The sequence below is a fragment of the Pseudophryne corroboree genome, chromosome 1 (genome assembly GCF_028390025.1).
Source record: "Pseudophryne corroboree isolate aPseCor3 chromosome 1, aPseCor3.hap2, whole genome shotgun sequence".
In the NCBI taxonomy this organism is placed as follows: domain Eukaryota; kingdom Metazoa; phylum Chordata; class Amphibia; order Anura; family Myobatrachidae; genus Pseudophryne; species Pseudophryne corroboree.
In genome coordinates this window covers 587,702,104-587,717,618 of record NC_086444.1, presented here as the reverse complement: position 1 = coordinate 587,717,618, position 15,515 = coordinate 587,702,104, and positions in this window count along the sequence as shown.

Here is a 15,515-nt window from a genome sequence, read left to right as displayed (position 1 = left end):
CTATAATTTCCACCTGTTGTCTATTCCATTTGCACAACAGCATGTGAAATTGATTGTCAATCAGTGTTGCTTCCTAAGTAGAGAGATTGATTTCACAGAAGTGTGATTGACTTGGAGTTACATTGTGTTGTTTAAGTGTTCCCTATATTTTTTTTAGCAGTGTGTATATATATATATATGTTTACATAATAATAAATAATAACATACATATATATTGATCACGTTTCTATTTTGTGACTAATTACGCTCTTGTATGTACTTGCGTACCATGTCGCGTGTGCGTCCGATTACACACTTGTGCGTTGCCACGTGCTAGTGCTTGCGTAAGTAATTACCACATGTAATTGATACTAAAGCTAACAATAAAACATACTTCTTTTGCTGCTTGAATGATACCTTTGTATACTTTAGCAGTCAAGCAATCCAATCTGAATTTGACACAATATGACTTCTTAAACCAATGGCAACAATATACAGTACACTTTAACACTTGCAATATTGTGTGTCCTTGTCACGCCCAAAAGCAACAAAGAGATTTATTGTCCCTAGATTTTCATCAGCACCGTTACCATAGCACAAAAACGGATGTGGTTTATCAACATCAGATGTTTGAGTAAACAAAAATAAAACTCATTTTTATCTTAATGATGAGTCCACCCTTTGTTGATAAACCAAAGTACGTTTGTTTTGCGTATCGTTTGAGGACGTGATGCCTGGCTACGAACCCCCAACTGTGAAGTTCAATGTATTTCTTTAACATAAAATAACAAGTATAATATATGTGCGGACGCAAGTTGTGTCTAAATACTGTATACGATTTCAGTGCACTAAATGTTGCAGTACAATGTCCCTTAGAGAAAGCAAGTGATCGCAAACACACAGTTTTGCTAAGATCCAACGCTGAGGTATATTTTATTAAAAAGGTATTCCAACAATATTACAAGTATACAGTTATACATTCAATATATCACAGTCAGAGTTAAAAGCCAGTATACATACGTTTGCATGCGCTCCCTGGATCCAGAGTACAGTCGTCACTAGATGACCTGGTAAAATCAGTTACTGGCCTATGGATCAGGGGAGTCTCATTTTATACAATAACAGTGAGTTTCATCTTGTTCCATTGGTCCAGAGGCCAGACCTCTCTATAACTCGATGGCTCATATGTCAGTCCATAGGCAAGCTTCTGTTATTGAATTCTTACTAACGGTCTCTATGAATAAATCATCCGTCTTCATTGGTATATCCACTCATCAAAGGGAATGTTCATGTGAAAAGAAAAACACAAAAAAAGTCCCAATGTGTAGTAATGTCTTAGTAATAAATATAGTTAAGGGGTAAAGGAATGGAAGAAGATGGATGAATCCTCCACTTTTTGGTGATGAAAAGGCGTAATGGGATCACCCAATAAGTGCAATAGTCAAAAAGGTTGATGATCACTTCCAGGCTTACTTTAAAAAGATATGGTCCAAACACATATAGGTATCTTTAAAATGGTTCTGGGATGGCGACATCTAATGGATGTTATGTAAGCCCCTCCACAGGATGTACATGGAAAAAGGAAACATAAAAGTGTTCCAATGTGTAGAAATGAAACGAGTAAGGTGATCTCTTGGGAATGGAGGATAATATAACCTCTAATCCGTGATGTAGACAAATAAAGGGTCACCCAAGATGTGCCATAAAGCTTTATGATGCTCACTTTGAGGCTTACATTAAACAGATGGATCCCAGGACCATTTTAAAGATACCTTTATGTGTTTGGACCATATCTTTTTAAAGTAAGCCTGGAAGTGAGCCTCAACCCTTTTGACTATTGCACTCATTGGGTGATCCCATTACGCCTTTTCATCACCATAAAGTGGAGGATCCATCCATCTTCTTCCATTCCTTTACCCCTTGACTGTATTTATTACTAAGACTTTACTACACATTGGGACTTTTTTTGTGTTTTTCTTTTCACATGAACATTCCCTTTGATGAGTGGATATACCGGCGAAGACGGATGATTTATTCATAGAGACCGTTAGTAAGAATTCAATAACAGAAGCTTGCCTGTTAACCGTTAAAATTTTTCGCTATTCACTATCACCATTTGTATAGTATTGTTGCTGTTTTCTGGTTTTGATAACACCAGAAGATATTGTTTGCTGCCTTTTGTTGTCCAGCGCAGGGTTGTATCCCCTTTTTTGTCATATGTCAGTCCACCTGAGGACGTGGGCCTTTGTTCTTTGCTGCAAGGACATGTGTTGCCCTCAGGGTGCCTCTTTGAAACTGGATTGAACTGACCAGTATTCACAGCTTGCTCTGCACATTATTCCATACATATCTTATATTACTCCTATCTTGCTATCGTAGTGTGGGACCGTTTATCTGTAATGACCAGAATACTGATGGTAAAACACTGATTAATATGAGACTAAACGTGATGCGACAATCTGGTCTTAACCCTGGAATAAGTATATAGCTAGTTTACTGTTTATTTTAAACCTTGTTTTGGAATTTTAATGACTATATGTGAACTATGTGTGGTATATAGATATATGATTGTGGGTGTTTTTATGGTATTTCTCAGTGATTGCACATTTTACCATATATACACTCACCACGCGGCAACACCCACACCGTGTGATTTTATGCACAATGCACGGTAAGGCACATGGTGCATCCTTATACGTCAATTGCGTCTTTACGCCACCACTGATAAATGCCACTTTGTATGTAGTTTGTATGTGTAATTTTTTTCCGGCTTCAACAGGGCACAAGCAGCCTCTGCTGATTAAAATCATATGCGGCATGCCAATATTCTGTGTGTAATTGCGGCTGTATCTGCATATGAAATGCAATGTTACAGTGTATTCCTGGAAATCACTGTAATGTAGCATTTTGTATGCAGATACAGTTGCACACAGAATATAGGTATGCTGCATATCACTTTAATCAGCAGAAGCTGCCTGTGCATTCAATCCACATAGTAATGCAAAAAAAGACACATTTTCATAAAAAAAAAAAAAGTGCCGGACGTTAGCAGAGAATTGTAGCTTGAGTACTGGTCCAATGATAGCTCTGGGCCTCATCCTGTATGGCAATGATTGGAACTTTGCGGTCAGCGGTGAGTTTACTTTTGGTCAACCGCTGACCGCAAAGTTCCCACCATTGGCTACAATGGAGCGCATAGGCGCTACATTGTATCTGTGCCGTTTGCAGCCTGACAGACACTACAGGAGCACACAGCCAATCAGGAGAGTGCCACGACGTGGCGCTCCCTGATTGGCTGAAGGGACCCTCTTTGACAGGAGTCAGGGGGGGCCTGGCAGTCGGAAAAAAAGGGGTCCCATGTGTAAACATGGGACCCCTTTCAGTGCGTGGTTGGGTTTCCATTTTATTATTTTGCCAAGTACGTGGATTACACAAAGGTCTGATTCTACACTGGATTATGTGAGTATCATTTTTTTCACAGGTACCCCAAGGATTCTACATGGAGAAGAGGACCGAGCCTCGTGGGAACATAGGTAAGTATGTATGTATGGAGGTGTGCATGTATGTAATAAACTTAAACTTTCACGGTGTGTGTGTCCTGTTTTTTTGGGGTATTTTTTTTAGTAGTAGTACTACAGGTACCAGCGGGCCCAGTTTTCCACCGCATGCTGGTACTTGTGGTTCTCCAAGTACCAGCTTGCGGGGGAGGCTTGCTGGGACTTGTAGTACTGCTACTAAAAACAATATTCACATTTTTTCAAAAGGCTATCAGCTCCCCATTCGCCGCCCTTGGATGGGGGGGACAGCCTCGGGCTTCACCCCTGGCCCTTGGGTGGCTGGAGGGGGGGACCCCTTGATTTAAGGGGTTCCCACTCCTCCAGGGTACCCCGGCCAGAGGTGACTAGTTGGGTATGTAATGCCAGGGCGGCAGGGACCAGTATAAAAGTGTCCCCCGGCTGTGGCATTATGTACCTGGCTAGTGGAGCCCGGTGCTGGTTTCAAAAATACGGGGGACCCCTACGCTTTTTGTCCCCGTATTTTTGGAACCAGGACCAGGCGCAGAGCCCGGTGCTGGTTGATTAAATATGGGGGAACCCCTGTCATTTTTCCCCCATATTTTTACAACCAGGACCGGCTCAAAGAGCCCGAGGCTGGTTGTGCTTAGGAGGGGGACCCCACGCAATTTTTTTCAGAATTTTTAAGACTTTAAACATCTTTTTAAGGTACACAATGAAGCCCTGCACGGATCTCACAGATCCGGCCGGGATTCCTTGTGTTTTGTCAGGCAGTGTTTTACTCATCACTCCCGTAAAACACTGCCTGATATTACGAATCACATCGACATCGGAAAAAACGATTGTGCAAAACTCGGCAGCTTAGTGAATGATCGTATCAGGATTTAAAAAGTTGCAGTAAAATGCACCCGATACCATTCGAGTTCAAACACCCTTCAAAACGGCCAAAACACGAATCTTTGTGAATATACCTCACTGTGTGTGTACCACTCTGACCTGCCAAAACATAGTTTTTTGGTCGAAGCTCTGCAAATTTTGGGGAAAAAAACCGACTTGCATGTTGGGAAACTTGTCTTTAAATACTATCTTTGCCTCCATTATATTACACAGAATTAGCCTCTTTGAAACAAGAATTTTCTGACCAATGCTGTCCTTCATTGATGCACAATCTTTCTTATCAGGCATGGTCCTGCTAATGTCATCACTTTGAAAAAACAACCGAATAGTGTGTGCAGTTTCTCCTGGGAGGCTTTACCCTGGTTTCTGATCTGGACTTGCTAAAATCCCTTTATCCTTCAAGAGTTTCTTTTCATGCAGAACCATGTAATTAGGAGCATTAAACTTGTGCATTATTTTCCTAATACGCCATGATTCAGGCAAACAAGTTAAAATCAAGTTTCTTTTTCCTGCTGGTTAGACTAGTGAATTGAGCCTTGAGGTTGCTGAAGGCTGATTCATTTGGAGTCTCACTATCACTCTCAGGAAACTCTCATGACAAACGTACATTTTTTGGGTGAACTAATCTTCTTAATCTTTTCTGCAGAATATTGCTTGTTTGCTTGCTTATTTTTAGCTTTTACAGGGGGTTCTCCAAGCTCTTGAAGAGATGTATGAAGAGTCTAGATAGCCTCTGAATCCCGTAATATAAAATCAAGATCTTTTTCACAATCTGATACTACATTATCTTGAGAAACTGAACATTTTCAAAGTGACCGGGCTACTGGGGATTTGGGGAAATCTTTGGTGGTCCCCACCGATTTATAGTGACACCATCTATAGTAAGAAGGCGGGGCCTACGGTGACAGCACTGGTTGCTTAATCAGAGTGCAGGGTGCAGTGCAGCTGCTTGCCAGATCAGTCATCAGGGCTGTTTTGACTGTATCGGCAGTGGCTGTAGGTGGTTGGAGAGTTATTGGGGTACAGCGGTTACTGGGTTAATGCACTACTGGGAAATAATTCCCATGAGACTCTGCTGAGGGCTGTTTAAGAGGAGCATGTGCTGAGCTCTGATTGGAGGAGCCCATCACATGCTCCTCTGATCTGTGGGGATCAGCAGCAGCCTCATGGGCTGTGCCTTCTCTTCTCTTCGCTGCCTGGCTGGGTGACTGAGGCTTCTTCTTGTGACTACAGTCTTGCCCTCAGTCTGCTGTGTCTCTCCCTCCCAGCACCTCTTCTCCAGGTTGTTGTTCCTTCCTGCTCCCAGCACACATTCTCCCAATGTCATACTCAACTGTAATTAAACACTACGCTTTTTCAAATGGGACACAAATGGTCCAGGGACAGGTTAGGTTTGGGTGGACTTAAAGTAGTGACCAAGGAGTTTTTCTTCACTATTTAAAGCCCACCCAAACCTGTCATAGTCCAGGGAAATGTAAAATGTGGGCCTATTCAACACAATTGAAGTATCTTTCCACTTAAGTTTATGTGCCTGCGCAGAATTGGGAGCAGGCACTAGCTGTAGAATCTTATCCTCAAACACACCTGAAGAGGAACGTGCATTTCTCTAATGTAGTGAACTGGAAAAAAATATTGTTTGTTGATTTTTAAATACAATTTTCATGAATCACTCAAAAATGAAAGCTCTTATAGCATTTGATCCCATCATGATTCAGTATGAACGCTTTTTAAGATTTTTTTTAATTTTTTTTTAAATATTGGCTTTTTGAGAAAATCAAAATGTTGTTTTTGAAAATGTTTTAATTTTTACGAAAATATATTGCTGTCTTATATATCATATGAAAGCCCATACAGAGAGGTTTAAAATGAGACCTTGCCCAACTTTCTAGCTTAATTAGGTGAGCTGCAAATACAATTTATAAAAACTTTAATAGCACATTTTTTGTAAAAAAATAGCAGCTTTAAAGGCATGTAACTTCAAAACCATTGAACATATCAGTCTAAGCTTTTGCAGTTTTCTTTACATCCATGGCAGCATTTATTATACCAAATTTAATCACAATCTGAAATGATCAGTCTGAAAACTGTATTGAGTTTGTGTGCAATTACCCTCTTAAACAGAACAGAAAGAAATCTAGAAAATGAACAACACAGTCTTTTAAACAAATTGAACTCAAGAGTTAAAGATGGGTACACACTACAGCGATGGGGATTCATTCTGACATCGGAATGAATCCTCATCAGTCCTAAATCGTGTGTACACACTGGGGCGATACTAATAAAGGTCGGAACAAACATGTTCCATCCTTCATTAGCATACTACAGGACGCTAGCGACAAAGCTTGGTTTTATGTGCAGAACATACAACCAAGCGTCTGTCGCTAGCGTCCACTGGAGCGTGCAATCCCCTGTACACACTGAGCAATGTAGTCAATATGTCATTACAAAACTGCATATTGTGCTGACATCTCTGTATTGTGTATCCAGCTTAACATTAACTTCAAAGCACATCAAATTGAGAAGTGTCCTGGCGAAAAATGCCTGGACGAGATTTAGAAAGAAAATGGTTACACCGATGCTTTAGAGGAAATAGTATTCTCGGGAGGGTAGACATGAACCTTGTGCACTGAAGTGGTGGATGACTCTGGAGCTATTGCAGGCTAGGCAGTGGATGTCTTAGACGTTTGTCAAAGCAGTAGATATCTCTGGAATCTCAGGTACCATTGCAGACACATTTCAGACCTCATGCTTAGAGCAAAGGGCAGAATGGACTCAGGGGGTAATTCTGAGTTGATTGAAGCAGCAAGTTTGTTAGCAATTGGGCAAAACCATGTGCACTGCAGGGGGGGCAGATATAACATTTGCAGAGAGAGTTCTAAATTTGTAAAGGCATGCCTAAAAAAGGGGACATGGCATGCTAAAAGAAGCGTTGCCTCACTGCACCAGGCATGGCGTCTGTCCTGATGAAATCCTCAGGAAAAAAACATATACATTGGCCCCCACAGTTACAAAGAACAATCATATACACATTGGCCCACACAGGAAAAAAACAAATACTTTGTAAACCACAGGAACAAAACCCACATTGTTCTCCTTGGAATAAAAAACAAAAACATTGTTCCCCACAGGAAAAAAGCCATTATGCAAAAACACTCTCCCTCAGAAAAAAAAACCAAACAAACATTAAGTTACCACAGACTCCCACATAAAGAATTACCTGACCTATCGGAGAGAGGAACTTCCAGTCCCTCCGTGCCCACTCTGGGCAGCATTCCAGCAGCAACAGCAGCCTCAGTGCAAACTCCAGAGCACTGGTTGGGCAGGATGGATGGCAGATGGCTAAAGAAGCCACCATCAGTCCAGGGTCCTGGTGTCCACTCCCCTTATGGGTATGGGTTACTCAAGCTGTCCCTTACTTCATATCCCTCTTCCCCGTAATCTGGCTCTGTTTCTGTCTGTGGTATGACTAGAATGTAAGCTGTCACATGTGACATCAGCAGTATATAAGAATCAGTCTGATTCATATTGACTATTGTTGTCACTGTGACAGCCTACAGAGACAGCTGTGGCTTCAGCTAGCCTGATTCTTATTGGCTGCTGCAGAACGTCAATGCAATGAACCAGTCGAGTGTCCACGGTCCAACGGCTGATCTCGATTGACACTTTGGCCACCCTTGCACTACAGCACTAGATGTAATACATGCATTTGAAATTTTGTAGAAGCCAATGTGCATTAAATCATACTGAAGGCCGATTAAAAAATAACAGGCATTGTATTATAATTATTGCAAGTACTTGCTTCCTAAACCATAATTCATTACATGAGTGGAGCAAGATGGGAGAGGGGTAAAGCACATTAAGAGACAAAACACACTTTCACTATTATATCATGATCAAAATATTTGAGAGAGTGCGCTGGGACCTGTCTCTCCCTTCAGTCTGGGCACTAAGACCCAGACCACCGGAGGCAAGACCCTCAACATGCCAAGTAGGCTACTAACATACACGGTTCTCCACGCGTCTTCTCCTTCTAACTTCCCAGTGAGGACTTGCTCCTGAGTGTCTTTGTGAATGGAAACTGTATAATACATGCCAGAGACCACAAATCCCACTGTGCCAACACCAGAATATATATACCCCAATGCAAGCACTGTGTGTATATATGCTAACAGTGTGCACACTACAACAACCAGTATTACCCCATATTCTCCTTATTGCACAAGGAGAAACCTGCATCCTGTACCTGCTGCATTCTGCATTCCCCAAGTGTTAATCTGCACCTGTGCTCTACCAGTTAATTATCCAATTCCTGCTCAAGTATTCTGCTGTGTGGCCTAACCGCCATCACACTCCACTGATACCTAATACCATCACTGGATCTGCCAATACAACATCCATTTGGAAAAATCAGATTTTTGTAATGATAAAATCTCAATGTGATCAGAAAATCTATTTTATTATTTATTTTCTTACTACAAAAAAAATCTGCAAATTGTTTATTAAAATGCAAAGTTAACAGTCTAACAGATTAACAACAGTAATAGCAAATAGAACAGGCCAATTAGTTATGGTGTATAGCCCATCTACTGTAGCAGTACATTTCCATATAACATCGGACTCCCTAGACATAGAAAATAGCTTTGTTGTGCTGCTAATCCTTTTATAAATTAGCCATTTAACACAAAAGTAATGGTTATCCAATTATCTCCAATTTGTCAGCAGTCACAATTTAAAATAAGTGTTTAAGATAATGAAGTGTTGAGCTAGTACACAATCTCTTTACTGAGACATGCAGGGGGAATACAGACTCTCATCCTTTTCCGGACATGTTCATGAAGGCTCTTATTGAGCTGGCAGTGAACAGTTGTATCACTTGTCAAAAATACAGGAACGTTCCACGTAATAGGAATTAAATAAGAGGTAGAATATGCTTGCTGAATTGACAAATGTGACCCTATTAAAGTACAGTATGCCTGCATTTTCCAGCATTAATATATTTGTAGGGCTGGGTTGGAATATCTGCATTTTGATTTTGGGATCTAAGAACCTGAGTTGCAACAGAGTACAACAACGTTTTCTTCAATGAATAGGTGTACATTGGCCCTCATTCCGAGTTGTTCGCTCGGTAAAAATCTTCGCATCGCAGCGATTTTCCGCTTAATGCGCATGCGCAATGTCCGCACTGCGACTGCGCCAAGTAAATTTGCTATGCAGTTAGGATTTTTACTCACGGCTTTTTCATCGTTCTGGCGATCGTAATGTGATTGACAGGAAATGGGTGTTACTGGGCGGAAACAGGCCGTTTTATGGGCGTGTGGGAAAAAACGCTACCGTTTCCGGAAAAAACGCAGGAGTGGCTGGAGAAACGGAGGAGTGTCTGGGCGAACACTGGGTGTGTTTGTGACGTCAAACCAGGGACGACAAGCACTGAACTGATCGCAGATGCCGAGTAAGTCTGGAGCTACTCAGAAACTGCTACGAGGTGTGTAATCGCAATATTGCGAATACATCGTTCGCATTTTTAAGATTCTAAGATTCACTCCCAGTAGGCGGCGGCTTAGCATGAGCAAATCTGCTAAAATCCGCTTGCGAGCGAACAACTCGGAATGAGGGCCATTGTTTTAAATCTGTTCCTTGTCACATCTAAATAAAGTAGATATAATTCAAAATGCCACCAGTCCTTATCACAAATAATTACTTATGAAATGAGAATTTGTATGATGTACAGTTTTTTGAAATTTCATCAAGGTTGTTGGCCATACAAAAAAATACCTTATTACCATGGTAATGAAGCAGCCGGTAATGTTTTCATCTTTTCATTTATTTTGCTTATCCGTAATCAACATTTAATAAGCCAAAACAAAAGTGGAAATACTGTACAGTGTACTCTTCGAAGAACAGCAAGGTCATTGGCAAGCATTGTTCTTCATACTTCCAAACATCTGCAAGCAATTCAGCACAGATATGCAGATGTGTCCTCACACATTTTAACTGAAATGTGTGGCATGTCAAGGATCGCGGCAACGTCACGCCATTGCAGTCCTTTGTTCTGCTAAAATGCGTACACACCCACCCACGAATGCCATCGTTGAAAACCACACTAAGCCTTTTGTAGCAGGAGCATACCTGCCCAATACCGATGGCCATAAATTGCAGCAAAGTACCCCATCCATCTGTAGGGCAAGGGGAGCGTCTTACTCCCGCTGCCTGAGTACGCACAGTGATTCTCTTAATGTGGGTGCATACGCACGCTCCCGCGAATGCAATGTTGTGCCAGGAATCTTTGCAAGATGTATAAGGACACATTTGTAATGCCGAAATGGAACTTGACATGTAAGTTAATAACGTATAACCAACAATTTCACCTCAAAGTCTTTGTTCAAATTGGCTGCCTGCTCATATATACACCTTGTATACATGTTTTTGTACTAAATGGATCCCAATCACTAAATGAAAGTACGTAGGTTAGCTACTGTATCTGTTGCAAAATAAGTCATAATATAGTATTGAGTATAGTAGATATCCGCTAACCTACCATTCCCGTTTTATACACCTTCAATGTTCATAATGTGGAGGAGCCGGGAGGTAAGAGGAGATTACATAATACAGTACCAAGCTGGCTACACAGCGATGCAGCTACATTTAGGGGAGGCAATCTTACTTTGGAACATTACTCAAAGGAAGTAATAAAGCTGAAACTATGTAAAGTTTTCAACTTTCCAACTGATTTATTGTACAAAGAATATAACTATGTTGCATGGTCCAACAAAATTTTGTACATACATTGCCTGTTTCTAATATTTTGATTTCAAAATATTATATATGCTTAGATCCATAAGGATCTAAGCATACTTACTGTATATTTTTATTTTTTTTAACTCCTAGGCCAATGGATCTGGTCCACTTTGAATACTCCCATGACCCACATAGCTCTTCCTTGTCCCAACCCTCACAGCAGTTAACTATATAAACTAAATACATTTATTTAAAAAAAAAATACCACCAATTACAAACTTAAAATATATACAGTACATGTTAATATATCAATCTACTGACTAAATATGTAAATATATATGGGTATAAGAAAATAATACAATAGAAGAGCAAATAGCAATCAGAATTCAAATGCATTTAGTCAGTAGAGTTCCTATGGGAGTGCGGCCACACTCGGGTGACACCAAAATGGCAGCTCCTTCGCAGTGACAGGAGCCGAGTGCTAAAGTGTGACATTCTCCAGGGGCAGCCCAGCCTCTCCGGGGATTCTGGCCATGCTCGCAGACTGATGCAATCAGGATTTCCCAGGAGGTCACACCCCCTTTTTTTAGGTCACACAACCCTTTTTGTGTAGAGATATGGAGTGCACACCGGGTGTCACTAGACCCAATGACGCCTCTGTATTTAGTATATGGTGAAACAATAACACCTATTTATTAAAGAGATTTAAGTCCTTTTTTTTCCTGGTGAAAACACACATTTAGAAATGCAACAATAGTAAGAGATTACAATATAAATAACCTACTGTACTACACACTTGGGCCCACTTTCGTCAGAAGTCAATTAACCTGCCAACATATTTTGGGACACTGGTAGGAAACTTTGTGGAAAGAATATCATTACAAACCAGTGGCGTGCGGTGAGGTCAGTGGCTGGAGAGGCACTGGCAGCTAACCATCCCCCCCTCCCCTCCCATACATTGGGGGGGGGAAAGTGTAGTCCCCCATACATTGGTAAAACCAGCACCAGGCAGAACCAGCCAGGGGGGATAATGCCATAGAAGGGAAGACACTCGGTATGGGGTCCCCCTGCCATAACATTAATCTGCACCCCCAAACTAGTCAGCCCAGGGCTGGAATTCCTCAGAAGTGGGGACCCCAAAAAATAAAAATGATAGCCCAGTGCTATGCCCTGCACCCCTGGTGGCGGTGGGTGTGGGTTTCATTGTTAATATTGCTTTTTATAGGTGGCTTACAGGTCCCAGAAAGCCTGCCCCAGTATGCTGGCACTTGGAGAACCACAAGTGCCAGCATGCCTGGACATAATGGGCCTGCTGGCACCTGTAGTCCACCTGTAAAGAATAGTAATATTGTTCTTTACAGGTGGCCTACAGGTCCCAGCAAGCCTGCCCCAGCATGCTGGCACTTGGAGAACCACAAATGCCAGCATGCCTGGACATAATGGGCCCGCTGACACCTGTAGTCCACCTGTAAAGAAAATATTAAAATAAAAACACCACACTATCTTTAAAAAAAAGAGTTTATTCGGCAGGGTCTTCACCTGGGGGCAGCAGCCTTTATGCTCTTTTGCATGGCCGCCGCATTCCCAGGGCTTCCAGCGTCTTCACCTGGGGGGGTGGTGGCCTTTAAGCTCTTTAGCATGGCCGCCGCCTTCCCCAGGGCTTCCAGCATCTTCACCTGGTGGGCGGCGGCTGTTAAGCTCTTTTGCATAGCTGCCGCCCATCCAGGACTTCTGGCGTTTTCTGTCTTCAGGAGCTCTTCTCTGCTCCTCCTCCGTCGTCGGACTGATGCGTCGCTGCCTCGTGCTGACTTATATAAGTCAGCCGGAGGGGGCGGGGCGATGACAGCCGTGGCAGCCATCTTGAATTTCAAAAATTACGCTGAGGAGCCATTTTTGAAATTGGTACAGCTCCACTGCCAAACTCTGCAGAATGGCCTGCCGTTAATACTCTCACATCCGCCGCCTGCACCTCCGCCGCCCGCACCTCCGCCGGAATCCCGACAGCCGGAATCCCGACAGCCGGCATAACAACACTTTTTCTCCCTTGTGGGGGTCCACGACCCCCCTGGAGGGAGAATAAAATAGCGTGGCGCGCCACCGTACCTGCAGTGTGGCAAGTGCAGCGAGCCCGCAAGGGGCTCATTTGCGCTCTCCACGCTGTCAGTATGCCGGCGGTCCGTCTCCCGGTGCTGGTATGCTGGTCGCCAGGAGCCCGCCCGCCGGCATACCATACTACACCCTTTTCAATGGGCTTTTAATGCCCATTGCTATGCCCCGCCCGAGCCCACCCCCCGCTCCTATCCCTTTCCCCATTCACAATGGGAGGCACCACGATCGGTGCCTTCCAACCAGAGGCGTAACTAGGGTTTTTAGAGCCCCAGGGCAAGATGCAAAATGGCGCCCTCCCCCCAAAAAAAAAACATAAAAAAAGAAGCATGTGCGCGCGCCAAAGGCGCGCGTGCCCAAAAAATGGGCGTGGACATGCTCCATAAGGGGTGTGGCCACTGAAAATGGCCCACAGTGCCAGTTACATTGCCCCACAGTGCCGGATACATTGCCCCACAGTGCCAGTTACATTGCCCCACAGTGCCAGTTACATTGCCCCACAGTGCCGGATACATGCCCCACAGTGCCAGATACATTGCCCCACAGTGCCAGATACATGCCCCACTCAGTGCCAGATACATGCGTGCCAGTTACATTGCCCCACAGTGCCAGATACATGCCCCACAGTGCCAGATACATGCCCCACAGTGCCAGATACATTGCCCCACAGTGCCAGATACATGCCCCACAGTGCCAGATACATGCCCCACAGTGCCAGTTACTTTGCCCCACAGTGCCGGATACATGCCCCACAGTGCCACACACATTGCCCCACAGTGCCAGTTACATGCCCCACAGTGCCAGATACATGCCCCTCAGTGCCAGGCCCCACTCAGTGCCAGTTACATGCCCCATTTGGTGCCAGTTACATGCCCCACAGTGCCTGATACATTGCCCCACAGTGCCAGTTACATGCCCCACAGTGCCAGTTACATGCCCCACAGTGCCAGATACATGCCCCTCAGTGCCAGGCCCCACTCAGTGCCAGTTACATGCCCCATTTGGTGCCAGTTACATGCCCCACAGTGCCAGATACATTGCCCCACAGTGCCAGATACATTGCCCCACAGTGCCTGATACATTGCCCCACAGTGCCAGTTACATGCCCCACAGTGCCAGTTACATGCCCCACAGTGCCTGATACATTGCCCCACTGTGCCAGATACATGCCCCACAGTGCCAGGCCCCACTCAGTGCATGTTACATGCCCCACTTGGTGCCAGATACATGCCCCACTTTGCCGCCGGACTCCCCCCCCCGTCACTTACCCGCTAGCCAATGCTATGTGAGGGGAGGAGAGCGCAGCGCAGCGCCTCTCCTTCCCCTCGCCGCTCCAGGTCTCCGGCGGCTGTCTGGCGCCGGTTCGCTAGCCAATCAGAGCTCGCGGACCGGCAGCCAATCAGGAGCCGGTCCGCAAGCTCTGATTGGCTAACGCCGGAGACCGGACACAGCAGCGCTGCTAGTGCTGGCAGCGGCGGTGAGGGGAGGGAGAGACGTTGCGCTCTCCTCCCCTCACATTTAGGGTTGACGGGGGCGAGTGGGGCATGATGCCCTGGACGCCGGCGGCGCCCCCCTCTCCTGGGCCTGACAAGGCGCCCAGGGCACATGCCCCACTCGCCCTACCCTAGATACGCCTCTGCTCCCAACCCCATTTAGACAGGGATAATGATTAGGATAATATAAAGTATATACTTATGACATAAAGTATGTGTCATAAGTATCTTCTTTATATTATTTTAGTCATTAATGACAGGGGAGGCACTACCTCCCCTGACTGCACGCCCCTGTTACAAACAGGCATAATATTATAAAAACCTGTTAACAATAACAGTGCATCAATCTACTGTATCTCACTATCTATCTGCAATATACAGATTCATTTATGAATGTAAAAGTGTTTTTTTTTTTTTTTTAAATAAGGGTTATTTAAATTGTCGTATGTAATGTCACAGTACACTGAAATACTTTCAATGATATTGTTTTATGCGTTAAAGTAAAAAGTTGAGAGAGAACAGACACTCTAATCTTGCAGAACATGTCAAGGGTTAACATATTTTTTGGCCATGACCTTGAAAATGCTAAATGTCTGTACTATCTTCTTTCTTGTTGTGAATACTATTTATTCTGTAACTTCCTTTACTCTATAATAACACAATGCCTGGGGGCACCACATCAAAACAACTGCCTTGGGGGGATAGGTACACCGTATTACACAGAGAATATCATTGTGTGATATAAAACCAAGGACAGTGAAGATCATCTCTGGCGCTGGTTTGCAAACAG